The 13,218-nt window shown below is 30.2% G+C and overlaps 1 long non-coding RNA gene across 3 annotated transcripts in view; it reads left to right on the top strand.

Moving 5' to 3' along the window:
- Positions 1-13,218, top strand: part of LOC134720613 (uncharacterized) — a 92,886-nt gene that overhangs the window by 70,344 nt on the left and 9,324 nt on the right. For all 3 annotated transcript variants that reach the window (XR_010107764.1, XR_010107766.1, XR_010107765.1), the window contains one exon: positions 7,628-7,653. This is a non-coding gene — a long non-coding RNA (uncharacterized LOC134720613). The remainder of the gene's footprint in view (positions 1-7,627; positions 7,654-13,218) is intronic.

The raw sequence follows: 13,218 nt of genomic DNA, 5'->3' as shown, positions 1-13,218 counted from the left end.
AGGCAGAAAATTAGATTATTTAGTAACAGGAAATAAAATATCATGACTATGCAATATTCACTTAATCTACCGCCAATATAAATATGTATGACGTGTATCCGCCAAACAAACTTTCTAACTTGTTGGTTGTTTTATACACACCCTTCAAAGTTCTTATCTTTGAAAGTTTATTTATTTAAAATTGATATATTAACAGAAAGAGTAAACTTTAAAACCTGTCGGAAGCTCTTTTTCAAATCTTCCGGTACATAGTGATCCAGAGTCATGTTGTCTGTAATCAAATCAGGACGCCCTATCATACTTAATTGAATAAATTAAATTTTCTTTTTGCAAATTTAGAGAAATCAGGGTTAATATTCCTGATTGAAAGTAAAATCTCATTTATAATTAAAAAAAAATAGACAGCATTTGATTTCACAGACAAATAATACAAGCATTTGGAATTAATATGTAGTTATAATATTTCAGTTACTTTATGACTATACAAAAATTCAGTAAAAAAGGTTTTATTGTTACAGTTTAACAATGTTAGGATTAAGATTTGCCTTGTACTATTTTTCACAGTTTTCTTGATGTTGTTAATATAGAGATGACCTATTTTAAGTATTAGGTGTTTCCTCTATGCAGACAAATTATGAATGATCTTGTCTCCATTTTTCACAAGTTTTTATGACTTAACACGAAAATAAACACCTTTAAACCAGATATACACAAATTTTACTATTAACATTTCAAACAATCTTCATATGTCGTAAAGAAGAGAAAAACCTAGAAATGTTATCTTTCTCCTAACATGCAGGAAAAGTTATGTGTAAAATTTAAGTTGAGTAATTTTCAAAATTGTTGAAATGTGCAAGTTTCAGAACCTCAGACAAGAAACTAATTTTCAAACATGTCAAATTTCTCTGCTTAGATATTCATGAATCTTCTTGGATAAAAAATAAACTAAACTTTTCTTCAAACTTCTCATTAAACTTCTAGTTTATAATTACTGTCTCAACATGAAAGTAAAATAAACAAGTAAGAAGTGGAGTTTTTATTGTAAGTTTTATACTAAAAGTCAAATTTTATGAAAGTACATTTGTCTGTCACAGTTTTTAAAATTATTGATGGCCGTAATAACGAGACAAAATTTACTTTTTTCTTTCATTTTTTTACATAAATAAGGCCGTTAGTTTTCTCGTTTGAATTGTTTTACATTGTCTTATCAGGGCCTTTAATAGCTGACAATGGGGTATGGGCTTTTCTCATTGTTGAAGGGTGTACGAACACCTATAGTTGTTACTGTCTGTGTCATTTGGTCTTTTGTGGATAGTTGTCTCATTGGCAATTATACCACATCTTCTTTTTTATATTCAATAAGTAGTCTGCAATTAATGTAAGTTCAGAAATTTTTGGAATGTTTAGATTCTTTAAGAAAAAAAAACACAAATCGCATTTCAATAATAAGAACTGTGAATAAATTATTTGTACGCAGTATTTTCTTGATTTCCTGTGATTTGAATAATTGTTTTGACTTTTTATCACAATGACAATAATAAAATGCATGCAGTAATTCATGACATTATGTTAGATGCATTTGTGCATATTTCTGCATTTAAGTTACTTCCCTTCTCCTTATTTTACAATTTAACTTTCATTGAAATAAGAATCTGAATATAAACCATGTTTACAATAAATCGTTAAATAAGTAGAGAAAAGAAGAAGACAGTTGAAAATTGTTAGATTGGAGAAACTCTTGTTATGAATTTTGACTTCTACAAATTTTCTGATGCTTAGGGATGATTTTTTTTTTAATGTTGGAACATTTAAATTCAAGTATACTTAAACAATTGTGCTTCACTTAACATTATCTGACCACCACATGAGTAAACTGATTAACAAGTACCCCAATCTTGATTACAATTATACAGTACCAATTTTAAATAATGCATTTTTTATTTTCAAAATTAAGCCTGATTTGGTTATTTTATCATTGACTTGGGGAGTATCATGCTGGATGAATATCATTATCTTCTAAGATGAAAATTCAAAAGTCTATATATATATAAATTTTAATTTAAATTATCTTTAAAAAAAGTTAAATTCAAAGTTAAGAAGCATAAACTTTATCCATCGAAAGAGTTCTGGAGCCTCTCCTTTCCTTTGTTACAGTACAAAGGAGATTACTCTAAATTATATCAAGGTTGTGCGATTTAAAAAGGATATTTTTTTCTACACAAATAGCTGAATTTAAATTTTTTATTTGAATACATTATAGTTGATTTGGAATACAGCTGATAAATAGAGAGAATTCAACACTTATAATAATTAAAAAATAAAATATTGTAAGACTACATAATAGTTCTAATGGTTGACGACAATAAAACTTAGAAGTTATATAGCCAGTCTATTGTCCAGAGTACTTCTGGTCATTGGTCATCTCCGCCCACTGTCTCAAAGGTAATAATTTATTTACCACAATAACATTTCAAACACACTATTAGCAAAATTGTGGATGAAATTAGATAGTTTCTAAACAGGGGATATTTTTCATTGAAGTGGTTATAGTTGTGGACATTGGGTTACAAAATACTGACTTAAACATTTTAACTGAGAGAAGGAGATCATCAATTTTCATTTATCATAAAAGATAGAATGACCCCTCTGACAGATATAAAAATGTGGTTTTTAACATGTAGAAAATATGATAGATGGATTTGATAAAATTGAATTTAATTCTATATGATTGTATGGTATATTATTGTATGGCTAACAATAAAACAACTATTATAGAGCCAGACCAATCTAATATTACACTTAAAGATTACATCTCACTTTTTTATGTGAGGCTTACATTTGTTGATTAATATAGAGTTTTTTTAACTGTGAATAACTTAAGGGTTTATAATATCTCAGTTGGATGTCTGCATCATACTTACCCAAATCAAACTCGTATATTATATGAAGGCTTAAGTTATAGCTATTGAAGTTCACCATGTTAAAAAAATCCAAGTTTACTGTCAAACCAATATTAAAAGATCTACAAGTTTAGTTTAGTTTAGTTTAAGCATATTTATTTACAGTGAATTGAGACACAAGTTTTGCAACTTATATTATTATAACGTATCGGAAATTCAATTGTAACAGTACCAGTCTGCATTGTTAGCAATTAGTCCCAGACTAGTACATTTTATTTGAACTAGCAAGTATTTGCTAAACTCTGTTTGGACACTTAATTGACTTAAGAAAAATAGGGGAATATTGGTCTTTTGACTAGTAGTTAGAAATTTTTTTACAGACTCACTAGTACTAGAAATTCAAATGCTACACTATAGGAAAGTCAATTGTAAATGCTACAGTATAGGAAACAAAAACATGCTACAATAAAGAAAACTGAATGCTAAAGAAAAGGGAACCCATATATGCTGCAGAATAGGAAACCCATGTATGTCACAGTATAGGATACCCATACATGCTAAAGAATAGGAAAACTAAATATGCCAAAGAATAGGAATCTGAAATATGCCAGGGTACAGAAAATCCAAATATGCCAGGGTACAGAAAATCCAAAGATGCTTTCTTTAACATATGAAGAAGTCACTTAATAGGCTCATGCAATATTACTACATAGACTTCAGCACACAGAGCTATGTGGATGGCAGTCCCCAAAATTTTATTGTTTTGAAAGCCAGTGGAAAAGAATATAGCAGCTATCCTTACTGAAAGAAGAAATGAAATATGTTATAAAATGACCAAAAATAGTGTCAACAACGGTTCAAGCTTGACCCTATCAATCACCATATAAACTAGTGCAAAGAACTACGATGTTAAGAGTCTTGTGACAGAGGACGTCTGTCTAATACATTAGTACCATTGTGTAAGAAGTATTGTCTGATTTGATTGGAGAAAATAGAGGTCACATCATTGTTAAGGGTCAGTTTGTTGGATGCGTTTCTGATTAATTACACAATGTCATTAATGTTGTAATCAAGTTCCTGATGAAGGGCCTGTTAGTGTAAATGAAGACATGCTTGGTAATTTGTCGCTACATTTAACAGAATGTTATTTGACTGGTTAATTCTTACAAGTGCCACAGTTTCTGCTTGACGAGAATAGTTAATCCGCTATTGAATAATCATCCATACATTCTATTTTCTTCAAGCGTTGTTGACGGGTCTGTGTTAACAATGAAGAAAATATGACTTCAATTAAACCAATCTTGTATGTATTGTCGAATCATTTGCAGTATTGCCGGAACCTTGATTTACGCATGGAATCGGTCAATGGAATCAATACATACCATAAAAGGAGAGAGAGCGGAGAAAAAAACCTCCAGTCTTAAAAAGCCTGATAGAGCTAACATCAATCACGGAAGTCGTAACGTTTTACTGATGTCTTAGTATCAAATCTGACAGCTTGGATAATACCGTGTTCATATCATTCCTCTAATTATAAACATTGATGAGATTTTTTTCCTTCAATGCCCTGTAGGGTTGACTGCTTTCATTTACAATAATTTGTCTTGTCTTATCGAAAATTACAAATTCCTATAAACTTACTCTTTAATAGCTCAAAAGGATATAGTGGAAACAATTGAATCTAAAGTCAACACATCATGTCAGAAGTTTGATTCCAAACAAGTATTTCTCTATCGTTTTTTTCTTATTCATTGTCTGATGTTGTCGATGCTCTGATAAGCAAACTAAAATACTCCATCAAGTAGACGACGCTAATGATATATTAGTCAGATATTTTCCGATGCTTTTATGAAAAAGGAAGCTTTTATGCAATTTTTTTTTTTAATGTTTATTGAATGTATTATTCTTGATTTACCATAAATTGAATTATTGACTATCAAATTTATCTATGATTGCCATACAGCTAAGAGACAATTATAGAAAGATTTCATTATCCATGAACATAATATACACAAAAATTGTATTATGTCTGTCTAACTTTGTCAGGGAACATAAAACTTCTCTTATCAGATTACATAGCTATAGTCCTCAGTCTTCTAAAACAGATTTCTCATTTGATGTCTGACCGTCTGTGTGTTAATGGGTCCAATCTTTTCTAAAGCTATTGAGCCACTTCTTTTGATGTCTGTCTGTCTGTTTTTGTATAACATGGGTGCAATCTTTTCTAAAGCCACATAGCCATTTCTTGTGATGTTGATCTTTCTGTTCTTTAAAACATGGGTGCACTCGACTCCAATCTTAATTGACTAGGATTGTCAGTTTTCCTATTCAAGGTCAGTGGTTTTCTCTAGCTTCCATCACCTAAAAACTAACCTCCATGATAAAGCCCCAAAAAGGCTCTAAAAAGGGGCGTAAAAACACCAATAATCAATCAATCAATCAATCTTTGGAACAGAAAGTCCAATTCATATAGATCAACAATGTTCTATGCAACTTTATAAACAAAAAATGTGTAAAGTTGATTAATGTAAAAAAAAAAGCTTTGGTTTATCAAAATTAGTGTTAAACTTCATTGGCACAAAAACTTTGTAAATCGGTTAGCTTGTAAAGTTTTTTTTCAAATTAACACAGAACTTATTTAAGTAAGCTTCTTCAAGATAAATGTTAAACCAGAGTAGCTCTTTTGTTTCAAAAATATTTGAAAAGTGATTTCTCACTGCAGTAATACAGATATTGTGCTGACAAAGATTTAATTGATAACATATTAAAAACAGAAGTGAGTTTGTTTAAGAGATAAGTGTTGACCTTGGCATTCTATCAGACATTGAAACAGATGGTTCTAGCTGTTTTGACCAGATATTTACTGTCTGTCTACACCTCATTATAACACCTACTGATAACATCTACCTATGTAGAGGGTTAACAAGGGGGAGCTGTTTCTACACCTCATTATAACACTTACTGATAACATCTACCTATGTAGAGGGTTAACAAGGGGGAGCTGTTTCTACACCTCATTATAACACTTACTGATAACATCTACCTATGTAGAGGGTTAACAAGGGGGAGTTGTTTCATCTGTAGCGGAGAAATACATTCTTTAATATGTTCAATTTATAGAAAGTTTATAAATAAATAAAAAGATTTACATAACATATATATCACACATTTTTATGTTTGTAATATTAGAATGCACTTGGTTGCACGTAAAAGTCTGTTGTAAAAAGCTGTTGTAAAAAGAACGTAGCATCTGGTTTCGTCTGGTAAAGAAAATCTCTAATAAATTTGTCTGATGATTGTTAATGCAAGAGTAAGATGTCCAATTCCAAAATCTAATTAGCCAAGAAATTTATTTTAAAAACGTCTCCATATTTTATGTTTCCGCAGTAACTATGTTATTATATTATTGTCCTACATTTTCTGGAAGATAGGGTGAACAATCATGAAGAAGAATTTATTAAGATCAACTTCCAACAACTAATCTATAATATTTATTAAAGTTGAAAGCTATTTCCTGATATCAAGTTAAGTTACTTATCTATATTAATAGCTATTGGAACCCAAAACCATTAGTGGAAAAAAATCGGATGTGGGAGAGATATTAGTTAACAAGTCCAGAGATATTTTCTTACAAATCTCAATTGCAAAAACAGATATAACATTAGTGAATGGATAAATATTTGATATTCTTGTAAAAGAGCCTGTAAAAAAACTATTTTCTGATATTTCAAGGAACAGTTGTTTAAAAAATTTTGTAAATGGGTAAATATTTGATATTCTTGTAAAAGAGCCTGTTAAAAATCTATTTTCTGATATTTCAAGGAACAGTTGTTGTTTTAAGACAATTAATTATTAGCTTTTTTTTTACTATACAATTGTAGTTTGAAGTAAAGTTGTCTTATTTTTTTACATAAATAAGGCCGTTAGTTTTCTCGCTTGAATTGTTTTACATTGTCTCATTGGGGCCTTTTATAGCTGACTATGTGGTATGGGCTTTGCTCATTGTTGAAGGCTGTACGGTGACCTATAATTGTTAATGTTTGTGTCATTTTGGTCTTTTGTGGATAGTTGTCTCATTGGAAATCATACCACATCTTCTTTTTTATATTAGGAGAGAATATTTATCTCCACTTCTCCGCCAAGTTAAGTCATTTGTTTTCAATCAGCCCATTGAATATTAAATGGTCCTACTCAGAATAGATTTTTGAAATTGATGTTCATTTTACTAAAGCCAGTCATTTGAATAATAATAAATCAGTCAAAGTCAGAATTTGGAATATCAGGTTAATTAAGTTATGAAAAAGGCAAGTGTAAATTAATCTTATATTTGAAGTTCAAGAAATCTTTGTTTTCATTTTGATAAGGCATATAAAACACATGTTAAGGACTCTTCCATCTATGTTGAGTAATTGGTCAGTTTACTTTTGTAAAAGTTCCACTGTAAGCTGCTTTGCTTTTCCAATTAAGTGAAGGGTAAAAAATAATTCAGACATGAAAGAAATTATCTAGGTAGTAAAGAGCCATCTAAAACTTATGTATGCAAGTGTATTTAGGTTTTTGCTCCATGTTGAAGGCTTCACGTACATTTATATGAAAAAGAGCAATTCTGACAGGTGAATACAGTGATCATGTGTTATGACTTGATTCTCTAAAGATTTTTTTAAATTTTTGATGAAACAAAAAAAATTGTTGAAATATATAATTGTATATTGTCATTTCTTTTTCAGAAACAGTTGAAAAGAACTAATAAAAGGTAAGACTTAAGTCAAATATAACAAAATTGCATATCACTCCTATAGCCTATGTGAAAAAGTTGAGCCAAATGAAATAAAAGTCCTACCTACCTGCTAACTAATAAACTAACAATACAGTTGTCTCATAGGCACTCTTACTTCATCTTCTTATATAAAAAGGGTTTGTTTATCGATTTGTTGTCTGTAGAACGTCTTAGAATTAAATTTAGTTCACTCACTGTTAGTTGTACAAGAACTTCTTAGAATTAGATTTAGCTCGTCACTATTAGCTGTCCAAGAACTTCTAAAACCTTAATTTAGCGTGCTTTCTTTTAGTTGTCCAAGAACTTCTTTGAATTAAATTAAGCTTGCTGAAATGGTAGTTGTCCAAGAACTTTTTAGAACTAAATTTAGCGTGCTCACTGTTAGTTATCCAAGAACTTTTTAGAACTAAATTTAGCGTGCTCACTGTTAGTTGTCCTAGAACTTCAAAGTACTAAATTCAGCTTGATCTGTGTCTGTTGTCCAAGAGCTTCTTAAAACTAGATTTAGCTTGCTGAAATGGTAGTTGTCCAAGAACTTCTTCAATCTAAATTCAGCTTGATCCCTGTAGTTGTCCTAAAGCTTCATAAAACTAGATTTAGCTTGCTGACTGTTAGTTGTCCAAGAACTTCTAAGAACAAAATTTAGCTTGCTTACTCTAGTTGTCCAAAAGCTTCATAAAACTAGATTTAGCTTGCTGACTGTTAGTTGATCAAGTACTTCTTAGAACTAGGTTTTTCACACATATTTAATTGTTGTTGTTTTTTAGGAAGTGTGTGTAGGAAGGGAGGGGTATTAATTGTAATAAAGTATTGTTTCTGGCTTGAAAGGTCAGTCCAACATTTTGAAGACTTTTTGAAAGGGAGCCTTAACAAATAGTTGATTTTAATATTTTCACCTATCTGGTAGCTTGGAGAGAAAAGATTTTAAATTTTAATCTCTTTTTTTGTTGATTTTGATTAAAATTTCCCATAATTGCAAAGAATTATGCAGTAATCTGTGAAGTAAGAAACTTTATCTGGTGATGGATATTAGAATCTTTTTTAAATGGAATAATACATTTCAAAGGAATGAATTACCTCAAATGATGTATTTTTTTGTGTAACCTTAGGATACCTTTTCTTTATTAAAGAGTCACTTACAATATCAGACTGAGGTTATTGACCTTGTGGAGTAGTAGGTGTATTGTCAGTGGTACCAGAGGTCACGTTAGGGTCAAACACTTAGTGTCAAATCATGTGGAAAATGTTTATTTTATGATGGATGGGATGAAGGACATCTTTATAGGTCAGGGTCATAGTTTTGGCGGGTTTTTGTTATAAGCTGGCATTTATTGCAATGTGAAAATAAACTTATGGTGTTCTATAAAAAGAAAATCGTGGCACTTATTAGCTATCTTTTTTCACTATGTATTTTATATTAACAAGTAAATTAAAAAAAGGTATAATGTGTTCTAATGTGTTAATAAATTGTTTGTCAATAATATTTTAGTAAAGGTTGACATTTGATATACAGCTGCTTATTGCAGCATAGAAAATAAATTGTAAACCTATTGACCAATCCAATTTTTCCAAAATTTTAATATTCATTGAAATTCCATAAATAAAGTAGTGTAAATTAATGGAATTTTAACACAGGGAAGATTTAGCAGATCCTCCTTTCTTCAAAATTAGGTAAAACATAAAATTTAAGTATAGATATTGATAAATAATAATAATAATATTAAAAAAGTGAAGTTTGCTATGTTTAAAATTATGTTATGTGTTAATTAGGGGCTCAATTTATTTGCCATAATAAATTTTAAGGTTTTTCACTGAATTCATCAGTAAAAAAAACTTTAAAAAAAAGCGCTAACAAATTTTGTTGAAATTGACAAAATTTTAAATTTGGTAATTGGTTTAGTATTAATCAGTGACATTATAAACAAAGTTTTAAATGCTGTTCATTTTGCTTTTTTTTTTTTTACTATTAACATTTTAAATAGAGTTTTCACATATACCACTGAGGTTATAAACCAATCTTTACATTGTCACAAATGAAATATTGGATTAAAATAGAAACTATTATAGTTAGCCTAAGGATGAAAATCATCCAAGTAAATTAGTTTGTTTCCTTCTGCTGTCAGATCAGCCTTTTCATCTTTAATACAAATCACACATCTTATAAAATGTGTGTTTATTGTATATGAAATAAAAGTTAAAGAGAACATTAAATATTCAGTCTGATATTTTATATTTTATACTTTTGCGAAGAATTGAGACAATCCAAGTCACTGAACTTTTATAAGTCTTTGATTTATAATATTGTTAATGTGTGTAACAGTAGGTAATTCAATGGAAGGAAAGTTCTGATATATCTCAATGAGGCAACAAGCCAACTGTAGAGGTTAGGAAAGAAACTGCTATGGTAAATTGTTGTCAATAGTGTCTTCAAATATTTTAGTCCCAATTGTTCTTGAAAATATAATTTAAGTAAATAGAAATAGCTAATGCATGTAGGTAAAGAACAGATCCACTTTTAGTAAAACTTTTAATTTCTGTGGTCTTTGATGGTTAGCTGTCTCTGTAATACTAATTCAGAAAAAAAACCTTGTTTTGTTTTGTGGAATCCTATATATGTTGTAGTGCCTTACTTACTATGACTATCATAACTTACCATTACATAATACCTATCATAACTTTTACCTTGAAAAGAGTACTTTCTCTCCAAAAGTAGGCCATTCAATTGCACTTTTATGCAGTTGGTTTAAATAACGTTTACATTCTTATTTTAAGTAAGGAATTAGTACATGAGTACTTGTGTATTAATCTGTTGGTTGGAAATTTGGTGTTTGTATACATGTAGCTGGAAAGCAAAATTACATTGTTTAACTCAATGAGAGATGTCCATATAAAGCACAACATTGGTTTATTTCTGTTTCAAAATGACTTTTTTTGTGCAAAACACAAAATGTTAAAGATTTCAAAGAGAATTTTGAAAATGTCAGCCATGTTGATTTGTGATTTCTTTCAATACTTTTTTTCAAAGTATGATAATAAAAAAAATGTGTTTTAAGCTGTTTTATATATAAATCCTTTTCTCATGTAAGATATGAGAATCTTGTGTCTAAGAGATTTGATCCTATGAATATTAAACAGACTTTATCTAAAGATAAAGCCATGAAGACATACCTGAGAGCTCAGGTGTAAATTTCATCACATCATGTTAATTGCTTTTTCAACATTAAAGCATCTTAAGGAGGAAATTGATTTTTTATGAAAAAAAGTTTTTCTAAGCCGACATTCAGACATATTGATTGAATAAATGAAAAATTGTCTTGATTGAAATGTTTGGTCTCATTTCCTTGTAATGCTAATGTGGCATAACATTTCAGACATTTGATACAGGTAAAATCTAACAATTCATGTTAGATTTAGGTTATTTAACAATAAAATCCTTTCAGACAGATATATTATTGTTTATTGCTGTCGGTTGGTTTTATGAGGTGTTATCATTACTATTAATGTTGTGTTATCTGAAGTTCTAAAAGGTTTTGTGGAAGGAATATTCTACCATGGCTTGTGGATGGTCTTTAGAGAGATTATAACATGCTACACAGCTATATACTTGGTCAAAGAATGCACCATAAAGATGTACCTATTGGCACTGATGTTTTCCATAGGGATACAACACATGATAAGCTCTCAGCAAAAACAATAAACTGACACATGATCTAAGTGTTCCTCTTTTAGACCGTTTACCTTGTTCTGAAGTCCCAGGTATTCAGCAATAAACTGACACATGATCTAAGTGTTCCTGTTTTAGACCGATTACCTTGTTCTGATGTCCCAGGTATTCAGCAATAAACTGACACATGGTCTAAGTGTTCCTGTTTCAGACCGATTACCTTGTTCTGAAGTCCCAGGTATTCAGCAAAAAAAATAAACTGACACATGATCTAAGTGTTCCTGTTTTAGACTGATTACCTTGTTCTGAAGTCCCAGGTATTCAGCAATAAACAGACACATGATCTAAGTGTTCCTGTTTTAGACTGATTACCTTGTTCTGAAGTCCCAGGTATTCAGTAATAAACTGACACATGATCTAAGTGTTCCTGTTTTAGACTGATTACCTTGTTCTGAAGTCCCAGGTATTTAGCAATAAACAGACATATGATCTAAGTGTTCCTGTTTTAGACTGATTTCCTTGTTCTGAAGTCCCAGGTATTCAGCATACTGATAGTAACATCTTCCATAACTATGCTTATGGGTTTTGCTCATTGTAGAAGGCCTACATTGACCTATAGTTGTTAATTTCTGTGTCATTTTGTTTCTTTTGGGGCATTGTCTCATTAGCAATCACACTACATCTTTTTATTTTTCTATTATAACATATTTAAGACTCTTGTATATAATAAGGAAAGTTAAATGGGGACCTATAGTTGTTAATTTCTGTTTCATAAGGTCTTTTGTTGAGAGTTGTCTCACTTGCAATCATACCACATCCTTATTTTTTTGTAACACTTGGTTGTGAAGTCCCAAGATTTTATTTCAACAGATATTATCCTATATTTTTAATCTCTGGGTAATAATTATGTACTGGTTGATATAAGATTAAAGCATACAGACATAATTCCATAGGTGTTACATCAAGGTTTACTATAGGCAGACAGATTCACCTAGAAAGATAAGGCAAATCTCAACTTTTGTTGACTAGGCATATTATGAAGTCTTGTGGTATTGGGAAAAATAGAATAAAAAATCAGCAAAATTTAAGTCTTAAAGAGATGAAATTCTACATAGATTTGTCTTGGTCAATAAAAAATATCTCAATAAATCCTATCAGTGTTTTGAACTTGGGTCGCTAATTGTATTAAAAAATGCATGGGTTATTGATGACACCTCTGGGATACCTTATAGTTTTGTTAGAACCATATTCCTAGGAAGGCTAGACTCAAATAATTAAATTAAAAGCAATACATTGATATGTCAGACTTTGTGAGAGCATACTGGTAGAAAGATGAATTTCCTCTTTATTATCAAAGACAACGGATGACATTATGTTTAATAATGGATGAAGGAAAAAAATGTATCGATACTTTAGAAGTAGATTTTGTTTAGAAATCATTTATGGTTTGTTTTCCAAAACTTTCAGAAATAGGATATTCCTCATTTTGGTTAATTAAAATATATGAAAATTTTGAAGCATCATTTGTTCCATACAAATTGGATCTAATAATTTGTTTATCAAATATACTTCTCTTTTCGTTCACAATGATAAGAAATTACACAAAATCTACCCCTAGAGCTTGATTGTTTGTTATAGACATGATGTTTTAAATGACACAAGTGGTTTGATGGTATCTAGAATAAGGTCTAGAGTCAGATTATAGACCCAGGAAGGTTACAAATACATAGAAATAAGGATGTGGTATGATTGACATTAAGACAACTATCCCTCAATGTGAAGGTCACCTAAAATATAAGAAGCCATCATTTCTGAAAGGTATGATTGACAATAAGACAATTATCCCTCAATGCAAAGGTCACCTAAAATATAAGAAG

Source organism: Mytilus trossulus, chromosome 6 (genome assembly GCF_036588685.1).
Source record: "Mytilus trossulus isolate FHL-02 chromosome 6, PNRI_Mtr1.1.1.hap1, whole genome shotgun sequence".
Lineage (NCBI taxonomy): Eukaryota > Metazoa > Mollusca > Bivalvia > Mytilida > Mytilidae > Mytilus > Mytilus trossulus.
This window is presented reverse-complemented; position numbering and strand designations above follow the sequence as displayed.